This window comes from Miniopterus schreibersii, assembly GCF_964146895.1.
Source record: "Miniopterus schreibersii genome assembly, chromosome: 2".
In the NCBI taxonomy this organism is placed as follows: domain Eukaryota; kingdom Metazoa; phylum Chordata; class Mammalia; order Chiroptera; family Miniopteridae; genus Miniopterus; species Miniopterus schreibersii.
Genome location: NC_138102.1, coordinates 104,926,472 through 104,942,758, shown reverse-complemented (window position 1 = coordinate 104,942,758; position 16,287 = coordinate 104,926,472). Strand labels below are relative to the sequence as shown.

General features: G+C 39.8%; 1 protein-coding gene across 2 annotated transcripts in view; it reads left to right on the top strand.

The window, feature by feature from the left end:
- Positions 1-305: 305 nt before the first annotated feature.
- Positions 306-16,287, top strand: part of ADIPOR2 (adiponectin receptor 2) — a 55,526-nt gene continuing 39,544 nt past the window's right edge. The window contains exon 1 of one of the 2 annotated variants that reach the window (XM_081130828.1): positions 306-505. The gene's annotated coding sequence lies outside the window, so the exon portion shown is untranslated. Of the gene's footprint in view, positions 549-16,287 lie in introns of both variants that reach the window. The other variant, XM_081130829.1, reaches the window with a different exon arrangement.

The window sequence follows — 16,287 nt, the reverse complement described above, 5'->3', positions numbered from 1 at the left end:
AGACTGGGAAAAGCGTCCACGAGCTAAGGAAGCCCCCGCCTCTTCTGATCTAAACTGCTTCCTTTTTCGGTAGGAGTGAAATAAAAGAAACGAATTTACGCGAGCGCTGGTGGAGCCCTTTCTGTGGATCCCTGGACGCTCAACATTGCTTTCATTGAGTCCCCGGGGCTGAACCACAATTCCCAGCATGCATCTAGGTTTTAGGCAATCGGAGAAGTAGCTTCCGGTTTTGGTCAGTGCGACTGCGCTGGAGCTGTGGTCTTATTGGATATTACTTCCTCGTGCGATTTACGTCACGGCGACGTGCGGCCGTGGGGCGGGCAGACGCGGCGGCGACGGTCGCGGTTGTGTGCGAAGGATCCAAGACTCGGTATCGCGGCGGCGGCAGCGGCACCGCTGCACCGGGTTGGGCTCCTTCCCTCCTCCGCCCTCCCCTCCTCCCCCTCCCCTCACCTGTGGTTCCTGAAGAGTCTGAGACGTGCAGCGAGGCGGCGACCGGCTCTGGGTAAGGGTCTTTGGAGTGTGAGCGCCGTTTCCCCGACGAAGAGGTAGAGCCCCGGGGTCGGGAGGAGGAGACCGCTGAGGGGGCGAGTGTCCCAGGTGTGGGCGGGGGAGCGCGCGCTTGTCCCAGCCCTGAACTTGACCTCCTAACCTGACCCGTCCGCCCAGGACAGTGAGCTGCGCGGTGGCCGGAGGGGCCGACGGCGAGGGGGCCTGGGTCCGTCGTCGTTTTCAACCTCCGTCTGTGGAGCCTGGCACCCACCGCCCGCCTCGCCCCTCCTAGCAGAGGGTCCAGAACCCTCTTAGCTTTCTTCACTTCTCCTGCAGTTGTTCTTCCTTACTGCCCACGGAGAGAATCTGCCCTCCGGTTTTTCATTTCCTTCTCTTTTATCACTTCTAGGACTTTCTTTGGTGCAGGCTTCGAATGGGTTCTGCTTAGTACTACTTGACAGTAGGTGGAACGTGAAGATTTTCCTCATCTTTTCTTAGGTGGCGTTTCGGACAACCTAGTTGACAGAGTTAACTTGGGCCCTGTTTTCCCAAAGCCCTATCGCGCTTTTCGTCTCTCAGAGTGCTGCTTTTGGGGGTCTGTGAGAGTTTGGATTGAAAACTAATAGGTACTTTTTTCCTACTCCTGGCTTTTGACCTTTTTAAACGTTTGCCTCTGGAATTTTGACAACTTAATGGGATGGCCCAGCAGTGAGTTTTGGTAGAAAGACTCAAATGCCTAACTGGGATTTTTACTGATTGATTTAACTTCATTGCAGGCTGCTGGCATTTTAAAAAAAAGTAGAATGATTTTTAATATTTTTATTTTTAGACACTGGATTTCTCAGCCTTACCTTAGTCCCATTATATCTTTTCCAGAAACAGCCCACCCCCCCAACCATTTAGAACTCCAAAAAAATCCGTCACAATATTTAAAATAATTTGATCACAAAATTCTTCCCAATGAAATGTTAAAAATAATTTCCTTCCGGCCCAAAGTTTTATTTTGTGGAGGGAGGGGATCATAAATTTTTGTCACTTCTGCAGTTTGAAGTTTTGAAGCATCCTCATGTCAAGGGCCACCTTTATGTCTCTCCTTTCAACACGCTCCTGACATTTATTTTGTTAGAATTTCCTAGATTTTTTTCTTTCCTAATTTTTCATTTCATACAAATTTCATTTTTGATGCTGTTGTTCATTGATGTTTTCATTTTTTCTCAGAAATTTGTCAGAGTGGTGACTGATGATACATAACTCAAATAATTTCATCAGTACTGAGGACTTCCAACTTGGTAGCAGCTGTTTGGTGGTGAATTATTATGAACTTTGAAAAATTTCAGTTGATTTAAATTTGAAAGGCATATTTCTTTTAGCTTCTGTTTTTAACTGCCCACCCACCAGTGTATGTTCCTAGTTAGATTTTAGGCAAATTTTCTCTTATTACTTGGGTTCTAGGGATAAGAGGAGGATTTCCAGAGTGTTTTTCTGTCCCTAGACTTGTATAAATTAAGTGAATGGATTTCCCCCCCTATCAATAGTATCAATATAGTTGATGCACTTTTTTTGGTATAAATCACATTTTGTTTTCCAAAATGAAAATTGTTTTATTCTTCATTTCAGGGGCCAGCAAACTTTACGGCTTGTGGGCAAAGTCCTGCCAGCTGCCTGTTTTTGTAAATTTTTTATTGGGACATAGTCATGCATTGGTTTAGATATTGTCTGTGGTTGCTCTGTGGCGCAGTGGTAGAGTTGAGTAATCGGGACAGAGACCCATATGGCTTGTTGAGCCTAAGATATTTATTAAAAGTTAGCCGACTCCTGCTTTATTTTATTTTTATTTTATACATATGTTTTATTGATTTTAGAGAGAAGAAGGGAGAGAAGCATTGATGTGAGAGTAAAATTGATTGGTTGCCTCCTGTGCTCACCTGGCATGGGGATCGAACTGCAACCTAGGTATTTGCCCTACCAGGAATTGAACCCACCACCTTTTGGTGTACGGGATGACACTCCAAGCAACTGAGCCATACTGTCCAGGGCTTCTGCTTTACTTCATTAAAAATGATGCTTAGCCCCAGCTGGTTTGGCTCAGTGGTTGGAACGTTGGCCCTCGGCAGAAGAGTCCTGGGTTTGATTCCTACCAAGGACACGTACCTTGGTTGCAGGTTTCATCCCGGCCCCAGTTGGGGCTCATGTGGGAGGCAACCAAACGATGTGTCTGTCACATGGATGTTTCTGCCTTTGTCTCTCCCGTCCACTCCCTCTGAAAAGCAATGGAAAAAATATCCTTGGGTGAGGATTAAAAAAAAAAAAAAAAAGAAGCATATTCTATGTAGAAAATTAAAATGAGTCAGGAAAGTATAAGAGAAAGTAAAAGTTATCCAGAATCATACAACTCAGAGGGGTTTGTTTTTGTGATTATCCCTATAGAATTTGTTAGTATTTATTATTGGTTTTTATTTTAATATGTTTTTAAAATTGACTTCAGAGAGAGGAAGGGAGAGAGAGAGAGAAACATCAATGATGAGAGAGGGTCATTGACTGGCTGCCTCCTGCTGGGGATTGAGCCTGAAACACAACCTGGGCATATGCCCTGACCAGAAATCAAACTCAATCTCCTGGATCATAAGTGTCTCCTGGTTCATAAGTCTCTCCTGGATCATAAGTTGATGCTCAACCACTGAGCCATGCTGTCCAGGCTGTTATTATTTTTGTATAAATTGGTTCATATTGTTAAGTGTTGGTTTGTGATTTGCTTAAAAGAAATCTCAGGTTATTTTTATTTGGCAGTTGAATACAGTTGTATTTTTGTGCATCAAAGATTCTACACTTGATGAACCAAGTTTTCCTCATTTGTCTTATTAATCAAAGGTTTAAAAAATTAGGAATAATAGATGCTTGATGATGAATAATATATACTTGATGATGGTCATGAACACCATTTTTTGAGCACTTAACTGTGTACTAGTTTTCCAACAGTTTACATGTAGTAAGTCATTTAATACCTGTAGCAGTTCTTTGGGGACACATACTATTGTCCCTATTTACACATTGGGAAACTGAGGCACAGAGAAATTAAGTGCCCAAATTTATCAGCTAGTTAATGGTGGAGCTGGAATTTGAATCCATGCAGTATGGTTTCAGGACTAAGACTCTCAGTGTGCTACAGAGCCTCTCCTTAGAGTACTGTTCAGTGTAGAAAGTTTAGACAGTCCCTAGGTATATTATGTAAAAATTCCTCATGTTCCTCTTTCCATTTCACTTTGTAGAAAACCACTGTTAACAATTTGATCTACAGCTCTTTGCATTTGCAAATGTTTATTTGCATATCTGTCCATATATGTAGGTTTTAAAAAATTAATACTTTATTTTTTTTAAGTTATTTAAAAATTTTTATTTATTGATTGATTTTAGGGGGGAGGGAGAGAGAGATTGATTTGTTGTTCCACTTATGTATTCATTGGTTGATTCTTGTATATGTCATTACCGGGAATCAAACCTGCAACCTTGGCATATTGGGATGACACTCTAACCAACTGAGCTTACCTGGCCAGGGCAGTACTTTATTTTTTTAGAGCAGTTTTAGATTTACAGAAATTTGCAGATAGTACAGAAAATTCCCATATCATCTATTCCCCATTTTTCCTTGTTAATAGTATCTTGCATAATGTCACATATTTGTTATAACTCATGAACCAGTATTGTTGCATTGCTACTAAAGTCCAGTTTATCTTAGCTTTATTTTTTGTGTTGCAAAGTTGTTTTTTTAAAAAATGGGATCAAGTCCTAGCTGGTCTGGCTCAGTGGTCAGAGTATTGGCCTGGGGACTGAGGGCATGTACCTCGGTTGCAGGCTCAGTCCCGGGCCCCGGTGGGGGTGCATGTGGGAGCAAACCGGTTGATATGTCTCTCACATTGCTGTTTCTCTCTTTTTCTCTCTCCTTTCCACTCCCTCTGAAATGCAATGGCAAATACATCCTTGGGTGAGGATTAAAAAAAATGGAATCAAACCAGTCATTGTTTAGCAGTGTGATTTTTGGGTGGTTTTCAAAATAATAGTGCTTCTGGACTTTTTGATGCAAATAAACATTCTTGATTCGCTAATTTGCAAATTAATGACACCAACTTAGCATTCTCCTTGGAAAGTGGAAAACTTGGGAGTTACTTCATTCTTTTTCTCTTTTTCAAAAGTTTATCTTGCAGTACCAGCTGCTTTTCTCTGAAGTAATACTGATTATTTTTTGACTGGACATTTTCGCTCTTCCATGAAGCTGTTCAGTTTCTTGGAGATTACTTGTTCATCGGAAGAGTGGTGCACATAAACCCGTTTACCATCACTATCCTCCTCCTCGCTGAGACTGGTGCTTCCCCAGCCGTCTTTATCATTCTCGGCGTTCTCTTCCTCTTCCTTAACTTCCAGAACTTAAGTTTTAGCATCTAATTATCCATATTTTTGTGCTCTTGATTACCCCAGATTTCTTCTGCAACATCTCAGGAATCAGTGTTTGGAGGAGCAGGATCAATTCTAGCAGACATCATCACATTCTTATCTTTGTGTGTTTTATACGAGGCCAGGTCTTGAGAAAATTCTCCCCCCACCCCCCATTGCTTTATAGAGAGAGTGGAAGGGGCTGGGCTGGGGGGGGGAGAGCGAGAGAGACATCGATGTGTGAGAGTGATACATCAACAGGTTGCCTCCCACACGTGCCCCGACTGGGGCCTGGGTATTGAGCCTGCAACCGAGGTACGTGCCCTTAGCTGGAATAGAACCCAGGACCCTTCAGTCCACGGGCCAGCGCTCTAACCACTGAGCCAGACAGGCTAGGGCTAGGAATTCTTAAGTCATTGAACTGTTATTTTTCATAGCACTGATTCCTACTGTCATGACTTTCCCAGACTTCTTGTCCATAACAAGTGGGAGACCACAGTCATGAGCAATGACTGAATGATCTTTGGGATTACCAGGTGATGAGATGTTTGTGCAGGAGACATATCTTGTTACTTCCCTTTGGTTTGGTGCTGTTGCAGAAACCTTTGCGTAAGGGGATAGAGGTTAGAAAAAGCTCATTGAATTCCCACCAATCTGGTTATAAAGTTCACGAGCATCTTCACTTCAACTGTCTCCTTTAACAGGTTTTTGTTTGTTTGTTTTTTGCAAAATCTTGGAGATTATGAATCAAATGGATAACTGAAAAGTTAAATATCTCTGTTTTTTCCTTTTTCTGAAGCACTTTCATCACCTTTCAGCCTTTTCTTGTGTTTGGACTCTGTCTTCTCTGGGGCGTACTGCACTAGCATTGAGTTACTGTTGTGTTCCTCTTGTTCATCTTTCTTTAGGAAGAATGTCAAGGCAGCAGCTAATATCTTGGTGACCTTAGAGAAGCATGCAGTTGTGATAACATTGACATTTTTGGCATCATTTCTTCTGTGGAGTTCACTTACCACTTCCAAAGATGTCTTGAGTGCAGTTAATTGCTGCTTCTTGACATGTTACTTGAAATTCTATGATACTGTATTTACTTTATTCTTGTATTTTGCGCTTGTATTCTCACCAGCCACAAAAATGAGTATATAAAGTCTTAGATGCTTCTGTGGCAATGTAGAAGTACAAAGGAGAGCTCGAGCAAACAATAGATTAATTGGATTCTTCTCAGTGAGATCCAAGCTTTGCAAAATGTTGTTGAAAGATCTAGATTCAAGACTGTAATTGTAGGAGAGATCTTTCAGCTCTTGAGGAATGTTCTAACTGTTCTGTATATCAGTGACCAATCTGTGCCATAAACATCACCAGCTTTGCCAGTACTTTGCAGGGTGTATTTGGTTGCAATTTGAAAATCTCCACATTGGATTTATAGTGAGCTTTTTACTGTTGGAGAAATTCCTCAGTGTAGGTGAGAGGGCCCACTTTATTACTGCTTCAGTTTGCTGGATAGCTTGTGTTTGTTTCTGCTGGCCATGTTGGCTGCAGACTGGCTCACAGTGAGCAGTTCTCAGAAAACCACACCACTGACACCAACCAACCCTTCTCAGGCTGTGGGTTGGAGTCTTGCTTCCGGGTGTGGTGAAACAGCCCTTGGGAGCTCAGCAGGTGGCACCATCTTGGCTCATAGTAGTGTGCTTTAAAAAATAATATTCATGGATCGTTTTCTAGGTCAATACATCTGCATCTACTCTGTTCTTTTTTATTTTTTTAAATATGTTTTTATTGATTTTTTGAGACAGAGGAAGGGAGAGGGGGAGAAAGAGAGAAACATCGATGAAGATCTATCGGCTGCCTCCTACACTCCCCTACTGGGGATTGAGCCAGCAACCTGGGCATGTGCCCTGACTGGGAATTGAACCTGCGCCACCTCAGTACATGGGACGATGCTCCAACCAACTGAGCAGGGCAGCTATATCAAATCTTAACATTTTCCCATACTTCCCATTTTTAAAGAAAAAATGGAAAGAAAACATACATGTAGAAGCATCTTCTTGGATTATGTTTTACTTCCCAGAAGTAATGATTATCCAGAATGATGTTGGTGTTGAGCATTCCTAATGCCTGTTTTTATGTAATTACTTCATAGGAATATATTTATAAGCGAATCATAATGTCATTTTGTGTATTTTCACACTTTATGTAAACACTTCTGCCTATTCTGTAACTTATTTTTTATGAAACATGTTTTTTAGGGTAAGAGGAAGTTGATGATATTTTACCATTTTGACCCAGAAAAATGGCTGTTTTCATATGGTTCAACTTAATTATAGTCATCACGTTTATCTGCTGTATAGTAACATTATAAGAATACAGCCAGTTTAAAATATGTTTTTATTGATCTTTAGAGAGAGGAAGGGAGAGGGATAGAAACATTGATGAGAGGAACATTATCAATCAATTGGCTACCTCCTGTACACCCCCCAACCTGGGCATATGCCCTGATGACCTCTTAGTTCCTGGGTCGACACTCAAACACTGGGCCACACCGGCAGGGCAAAAATACGGCCAGTTTAAATTTGTTCTCATGTTGATAGATATTAAGGTTGATTCCAGTTTTTTGTTTTAAAAACAATGCTGCTGTTGCAGTACAGGATAGAAAAGTATCAGGTTGTATTGCAGGTAATAAGGATAAATGTTTTGTGAATTTCTCATGGCAGGAAGCTTGCCGAAAGAAAGGGTTTATTGAGCCAAGTGCTAGCCAGAAAAGGACAGGTCCTGCAATGTGCAATCTAAACTATCAGCAGCAGGGGCTAGATGAAGAAGGCAGCATGTTGTCTGTCCTGGAGTTGATGGGCTTTTTTATATACTGGGGCGGGCAAAAGCAGGTTTACAGTTAATACAATGCAATAATAATATAATAATTAATAACTAATACTACAAGAGCCCTGGTCAGGTGTTGCCCCATGCACCGAAAGGTGGTAGGTTCAATTCCCAGTCGGCACATATGTAGGTTGTGGGTCTGATCCCTGTTGGGGCACGTATGGGAGGCAACTGATCGATGTTCTCATGTCAGTGTTCCTCTCTCCCTTCCTCCCTCTCTAAAATCAATGAAAAAAAAGACTTAAAAAAATGATAATACAAGAATAAATTGTTTCGCATACTCACAAGTCTAAACCTGCTTTTGCCCACCCTGTATTATGTTTTTGGGAAAAAGGGTATAAGTTGTTTTGAAAGAATTTACATTGGCTACAAATTATAGGAGATGGGAAAAGGTGAAGGGACGCAGTTCTAGGATAGGTGCACAGTCCTTACTTAAGAAAGAAATATTTACTGTTGATTGGTGCTGGACAAGTCCTGAAAGTTCATGCATAAGCAGGATGCTGTGACATCTGGTGGTCTCTATAGAAGTTTATTCGAAGCTCCAAGGTACAGTCAGGAATGAGCAGCCTGTTGTTAGTTGGCCCACAGTTGTTAACTGGTTAAGTACTCTTGTCTCTCACTCTCCAGCCAGCTGTAATTTAATTTAGGAAGTTTCAGAATTTTTTCTTGTTATTACATTGAACATTCCTGATTAGGAATGCTTGTGCACATACTTAAAATCTTTGGCAAGTTTTTCAAACTGCATGTTGGGAGCCATTAATGGATTGGGAAATCAGTTTAGGAACTAAAATAGGATGGAAAAGTATCGGGTTGTGTTGCAGGCAGTAAGGATAAATGTTTTGTGCTGTGTGTATGTATGTGTGTGTGTGTATGTGGGTACAAAGTTTGAAATGAAGTCCTCTAGGGTAAATTATTTAGAAGTGGAATTATTGGGTTTGGAGGTTATGGAGGTATTGCCAAATTGCTTTTCAAAATTGTCCCATTTTGCATTTTTTTTTGCATTAGAATATGAGAATTGTTGTTTCTAAATCCTTTTATGGCATTGTCATATTTTTTACATGTTTACAAATCAGATGAGTGTGAAATGATAATCACATTGTCTAATTTTAATTTTTTAATTAATTATGAAATTGAGCATGTTTTCAAATGTTGAGTGACTATTCAGGTTTTCTTGAGTGGACTGTTCCTTCTCCCCGCTTTCCCAATTGGGTTGTCTTTATAAACTGATTTTAGGAGTTTTTCATATGGTTTGTTTTGAATAGAAATGATTATCAAATCTTATCATGATTTTTCTTATTGGTTTGTGTCCTTTGTGTCTTATTTAAGAATTCTGTATCCTAAGATAATTAAGAGTCTTCCATGTTTCTTTCTAGAAGTTTTAGACATTTGTTTTTTTACATTTAGGTCTTGATTCTGCCTGAAATTTTTTTGTTTTTTTGTGTATGATATCCCTGTGAGGCAAGGATCTAATTTAATTTTTAAATATTTTTTATATTTCTGTTAACTGCCTATGCATATAAATTGTTATAAACTTTTGGTGTAAATCTTTTAAGTAGTTTCAGTTCAGCACAATAACAGCCATTTTGTTTTTTTATCAGGCTGCTTCACATGTGCAAGTTTGTGACTTCTGGGCCAGAGTAATGTGACTGGTTGATTACTTGATCCAGAACTAGAACCTAGAGCTGTAGATAGATATAGAACATACAGGGGGTGGGCAAAAGTATGTTTATAGTTGTGAGTACTCGAAACACAGAGTTTATTCTTGTATTATACATTTTTCCATATGAACAACTGCAAACCTACTTTTGCCAACCCCTGTATTTTGTAGATCTCACCCAAATGTCATTTCTCCACCTTTTAATTTGAATCTGGGTTGCAGACAGTTTGAGGATATATTTTTATGAGGAAAACAAGATTGCTGTTTTGTTCGTTTGTTTTTTGCATTGCTGGTTAATATCCACAGACTTTGGAAACTAGATAAGCATGTATTGGATTGACGTTTTGATAATTGAAACTTCAGAATACTTAAATGTATTTGGTCATCCAGTTGCTATTATCATATATACGTTCTAAAGCTTGAGACTTTTAATTTTGATCTTAGGAGAATTCTGTGTATAAATTTGAGCCTTAACTTTCATAAATGTGTTAGAAATTGCTATTAATCACTTAGTCTAAGAATGAAAACTTTGCCCTGACCAGTGTGTCTCGGTTGGGTGTCTCTCTGGGCACCAAAAGGTTGCTGGTTCAATTCCCAGTGAGGGCACATGCCTGCGTTTCGGGCTTCATCCCTAGTGTAGGGGGCATGTAGGAGGCAGCGATCAATGTTTTGCTCTCACATTGATGTTTCTCTCTCTCTCTCTCTCTCTTCCTCTCCCTCTCCCTTCCTCACTCTCTAAAAATAAAAAGAATGAAAACTTTTGCTTTTCACTTGAAAGGGTTTTTATTTCATTTTTAGTCTGAGAAAAGTTGCTGTGAGGCCAGCAAATAGTTATATATTCTAGGTTTCTGACTGTGATATTGAAAACGGTAACTACTTCCTACAGATGGAGTGTCCATCTGTAACATTGTTAAAAAACAAAAAAATAAACTTGTGTTCTAGAGGATATTATGCAGCATGAGATAGGACCCTGAATGGTTGTTACTTACTTATGAGATAGGTTCTTTACCAAAGTAGGGTTTTGATTTTGCCTCAAAGGTTCACTCTATAGGTCAGATATTTTACCTGGACAGATTTTATTTATGAAATAGTTGAAACAATAGCATGGTTACATGGTATTATAATACAGATGACGTATGAAAGAAGGTCTTTGCATACTTAATTTAAGTTATTTTCAAATACAAGCAAAATTTAGTTAGAAAGTCACAGAGGTAGAAAGAAATGGGTTCAGGAAATAAGTTACAGAGGCAGAAGAACAGCCCTTGGAGATGAGGAGGGAGAAAAATAAAGTTAAAGCGCCTTGGGGGAAGAAGAAGGGGACTAGAAAGGTGAGGGTGTGCTCCAGAAAGGGAGAGCCCCTATTTGCATATTTTACATATTTTGGTTCAGTGTAGGTATAACAATTTATATATCCTGGACTTCTTAGAATTTCTCTGATCATAACACTCAGGACTGTTATTCCTGTAGTGTACATAAGCATCTTTATGTACTATTCTTTGTTTCAGAAACAATATTCAAGGTTACTATAGATCTTGGGAAATGGAAACCATCATTGTAATATGGCTATAAGAATTGGATAGAGACTTTTCTCTTTTAAAAGTGTTTTTTAGCCCTTACTATATGACCAGTGACTATAAGGCAGCCAGCCCCTTAAGTATGGTCTTTCGAATTAGATATACAGATTTGAATTCAGAGTCTTCTACTTAAGTTTTGAGTTTCTTGATCTTGATTCTCAGTTTCTTTATCTGTAAAATGGGACACTTTCATGAGAATTGTAGGATTAAATGAGATGGTTTAAAAGGTCAACTATTTGGCCTGGTTCAAAGTTGGCTTCAGTAAGTGTTAAGTAGCAGTTCATCTCTCTTGAAAGAGATAACATGACTAGGAAAAATGGAACCACTTACTTTTGTGGGAGGCAGTGTTGTATAATGGAAAGGGCCTGTGTTGGGCAGTTAATACTTTTCTCTATTTTCTAATTTGTGTAACCTTGGGGAAATTATCTAGACAGTCTCACCCTTAGTCTTCTCATTTGCAAATAGAGATAATGCTATCTATGTAACAGGCCGTTTTTATAAAAAGCTCACCTAATCTGACACATGATAGCTTCTAAATTAGCCTATAAATTTTTTTGTGGGTAGTAGTCAATAATATTATGCTTCTGAAGGTGGGTCTCAAGGACTTTTGGTTGGAGGAACCAGAATGGTTATGAATTAGTTTATATTTACTTTTACTTTGAGAAAATAAATATTAGGGAGTATTTATTGAAGGAAGACTTTTTAAAAATAATATATCTTTATTGATTTCAGAGAGAGGAAGGGAGAGGGAGAGAGAGAAACATCAATGATGAGAGAGTCATTGATCCTCTGCCTCCCGCATGACCCCAGCTGGGGACCATGCCTGCAATGCAGGCATGTGCCCCGAGCCCCGACCGGGAATTGAACCGCGGTCTCTTGGATCCTACGCTGATGCTCAACTGCTGAGCCATGCCCGGCCGGGCTGTTACTGACTTTTAAAAATAATTTTATTTCTTTATATTTATTCCCCAAATAAGAATCAATGAATTGAGCTTTTCTTTGCTAATATTAATCATCTATTAAAATTATAGAAGTAGCTTAGGTTAAGAGCACCAGGAATGAGAATGACTGGATTCAGATTCTAGCTCTCCAGTTGCTAGTTGGTGTTAGTTACTCAAACTGTGACTTGCTTTACTTTCTCAACTATAAAATGGGGATTCTGATAGTACCCATTTCATAGGGTTTTAAATGAGGCAATTCTTGTACCTTATTTAAAAAACACTGCGATAGTAAGCACTAAATATGTTATAGCTACTGTTATTCTCATTTATGGTGATAAAATACACATATCATGAAGTTTATCATTTTGACCATTTTAAGCTTACAGTTTCAGTAGCATTGAGTACATTCACGATATTGTATAACCATCACCAATATCTATACTAAAACTTTTACATCACCTAAAACAAAAACTCTAACCGTTAACAATAACTCCCCGTTACTTAATCCCTTCCCTCAGCCTGGATAACCTCTATTCTAACTGTTGTAGCTTGAATCTGAACTTCATACTCTTTTATAGCTGAATAATACTCCATTGAATGTTTATACCACATGTTGTTTATTCATTCATCTGTCCATGGATACTTGTGTTATTTCCATGTTTTGGCTATTGGGAGTATTGGTGCACAAGTATCTGAGCCCATGCTTTTAGTGGAATTGCTGAGTCACAAAAATTCTATGTTTAACTTTTTGAAGAACCTGTTACTGTTGTTTTAATTATCATCGTCATCATTTGGTGAGATTTATTAATGAGCTTTTTTGGAAATTATTTTTAGTACCCAAGTTCTGTTAGCATTGTGGTATGCATGTTTTATTGGGAAACTGTGCATGATTTTCTACTCCTTGAAATTTTTGGTGTGGAATATTATGTATAAAACCATGAAGCTGGACTTGTATATTCTTTTTTCCTTTTTTTTTTTTTTTTTAATATGTCTTTATTGATTTCAGAGAGAGGAAGGGGGGGAGAGAGAGAGAAACATCAATGATGAGAGTCATTGATTGGCTGCTTCCTGCATGCCTCCTACTGGGGATCAAGCCTGCAACCCAGGTATGTGTCCTGACCGGGAATCGAACCACCATTTCCTAAATCATAGGTCAGTGCTCGACTGCTGAGCCACCCTGGCTGGGCTGTTCTTTTTTTCTTTAATTAAACTTTTCATTTTGAGATAACTGTAGGTTTACATGCAGAACTAAGAAATAACACAGAGAGATTCCCCCATACACCTTGCCTAGTTTCTCCCAGTGGTAAAATTTTGCAAAACAATATATAGTGCAGTATCACAACCATGATGTTGACATTGATATAGTCAAGATACAGAACAATTCTATCACCCCGGTGATCTTTCATGGCGCCCTGTTATAACCATATCCACTTCCTTCTCATTCCCATGCCTTTTTTTATTCCTGGCTACCACTAATCTTTTCTCCACTTCTATATATATGTATATTTTTAAATTTATCTTTATTGTTGAAAGTATTACAGATGTCCCCTTTTTACCCCATTGATCCCCTCCATCCTGCATCTACCTCACTCCCAGGCCTTCCCCATAACAATGTCTGTGTCCATGGGTTATGCTTATAGACATATAAGTTCTTTTATTAATCTCTCCCCACCCACTCCCGACCCCCATCTTCCCTCTGAGATCCCTTTGTCTTTTCCATGCTTCTATGTCTCTGGATCTATTTTGTTTATTACATTCTCCACATATGAGTGAGATCATATGGTACTTGTCTTTCTCTGACTGGCTTATTTCGCTAAGCATAATACTCTCCAGTTCCCTCCATGCTGTTCCAAAGGATAAGTGATCCTTCTTTTTTACAGCTGCATAGTATTCTATGGTGTATTCTACTGTTATGCACTTGAGAAGAATGTATATTCTGCAGCTTTGGGGTGGAATGTTCTGTAAATGTCAGTTAAATCCATCTGATCTAGTGTGTCATTTAGGGTCACTGTTTCCTTGTTTTGTTGTCTGGAAGACCTATCCAGGGAAATCAGTGGGGTGTTAAAGTCCCCTAGTATGATTCTTGCTGTTGATCTCTCCCTTAAAGTCCTCTACAAGTTTTTTTTATAAATTTAGGTGCTCCTATATTGGGTGCATATATGTTTATCAGGGTTATAGCCTCTTGTTGGATTGATCCCTTTAGTATCATGTAGTGACTTTTCTTGTCTCTTGTTATGGTCTTCATTTTGAAGTTTATTTTGTCTGATATGAATTTGTTACCCCAGCTTTTTTTTCTTTTTTCATTTCCATTTGCATGGAAAAATTTTTTCCATCCCTTCACTCTCATCCTGTGTGAGTCTTTTGTTTTGAGGTGGGTCTCTTGTAGACAGCGTATATTTGGGTCATGTTTCTTATCCATTCAGCCACCCTATTGGAGCATTTAACCTATTTACATTTAAGGTTATTATTGATACAGACTTATCTATTGCCATTTAAATTCTTTATGCCTATGTTTCTCTTTCTCTCTTTTTCTACTTCTAATTACAGCAGTTCCTTAACATTTCCTTCAGTGCTGGTTTGGTGATGATAAACTCCTTTAGCCTTTTTTTGTCTGGGAAGCTCTTTATTTCACCATCTATTTTGAAAGATAGCCTTGCTGGATAGAGTAGTCTTGGTTTCAGATCCTTGTCTTGCATTACCTTGAGTACTTAATGCCATTCCCTTCGGCCTGTAGAGTTTCTGATGAGAAGTCAGCAGACACCTTATGGGAGTTCCTTTGTAGGTAACAGATTGCTTTTCTCTAGCTTCCTTTAAGATTCTCTGTCTTGAACTCTTGGCATTTTAATATGACGTGCCTGGGCTTGGGACTCTCTGTGCCTCCTGAACTTGTATGACTTTTTCCTTCACCAAGTTAGGAAGTTTTCTGCCATTATTTCTTCAAACAGGTTTTCTAACCCTTGCTTTCGACCTCTTCTGGCATTCCTATAATGCAAATATTGTTACATTTCATGTTGTCCCATGGCTCCCTTAAACTGACCTCCTGTTTTTTAATTGTTTTTTCTTTTTGGATCTCTGATTTATTTTTTCCTACCCTGTCTTCTGATTTGCTGATCTGATCCTCAGCTTCCCCTAATCATCTCTTTATTGCTTCCAATGTATTCTTTATTTCTGCTGTTATTCTTCATTTCCTTCATAGTTTCCATGTCTTTTTTCATGCTGTTGAGCATCCTTACAATCAGTATTCTGAACTCTATATCTGATAAATTGCTTATCTCCATTTCATTTAGCTCTTTTTCTGGAGACTTCCCTTGTTCTTTCATTTGGGTCTTGTTTTTTTGTCTCTCCATTTTGGGTTTGTTTGGGTTTGTTTCTATGTATTAGGTAGATTTGCTAGGACTCTCAGTCTTTTTGGAGGGTCTCTGGTGCAGGCCAATGTCAGACGCAGTTTGAGACTGGCCCTGAGTACCCTGTTTGGAGCTATTAACAACCCTTGGCTTGAGGTCTCTGCTGGGGCTGGATACACTTGGACAGGACCAAGATGCACACCAAAGCCTGCTCTTCCAAGGCCTGGGTCCAGAAGCAGATCAGGCAAAGACTTAAAGCACTCTAAAGTCTGCCTCTGCCTGCAGACTGATTAATCTGCTCTCTTAATGAGCCTAAGGCTGTAGAAACTCCTTTGGATAGGACAAGAGGTTTTCCAGCAGGATGGGGAAATTGCTTCCCTCGCAGGCAAAAGTAGCAAATTTTTCTGCCTGAGAATGATGTCCCCTGTAGTATGGGGGAATGACTCAGCACAGGAATGCAGAGGGGTGCCCTCTGAGCTCTATCTCCAGAGCCCACAACCCTAGGTTCTTCTCACACATCCCTAGTCCACTCTGCCCTCCTTCTGTTGGAGCCCAACAGGAGTGGCTGCACAGGAAACTTTGTGCGTTGGCTGTTTAAGAGGGTGCCTGCATTTCCAGCTATCTCTCCCCGGCAGACAGAAACCCTGCAACTTTTCACAGCCAGATGTTATGTGGGCACCTTTCTCAGTTCTGGTGCTCTTGACTGGGAAGCCTAGGCTGGGGTTTAGCCCCCAGAGTCCTCAGTGGGAACCCCCCACAGCTGAGCTATCCCTCGGAACCTTTAGTTGCTATCTGTGGGAGCCCAGCCAGCCCCCTTGGGCCTTTGCATTTCCTACCAGTCTCTATGCAGTCTCCACTTTCCCTCCTTGGTTATGAGGGTGCTCTCCAGCTCATCTTCAGTTGCAGTTGATTATTCAGGATGGTTTCACTATATTTTAGTTGTAATTTCAGTTTAGTCCTGAGAGAGTTAGTGTTGCTTC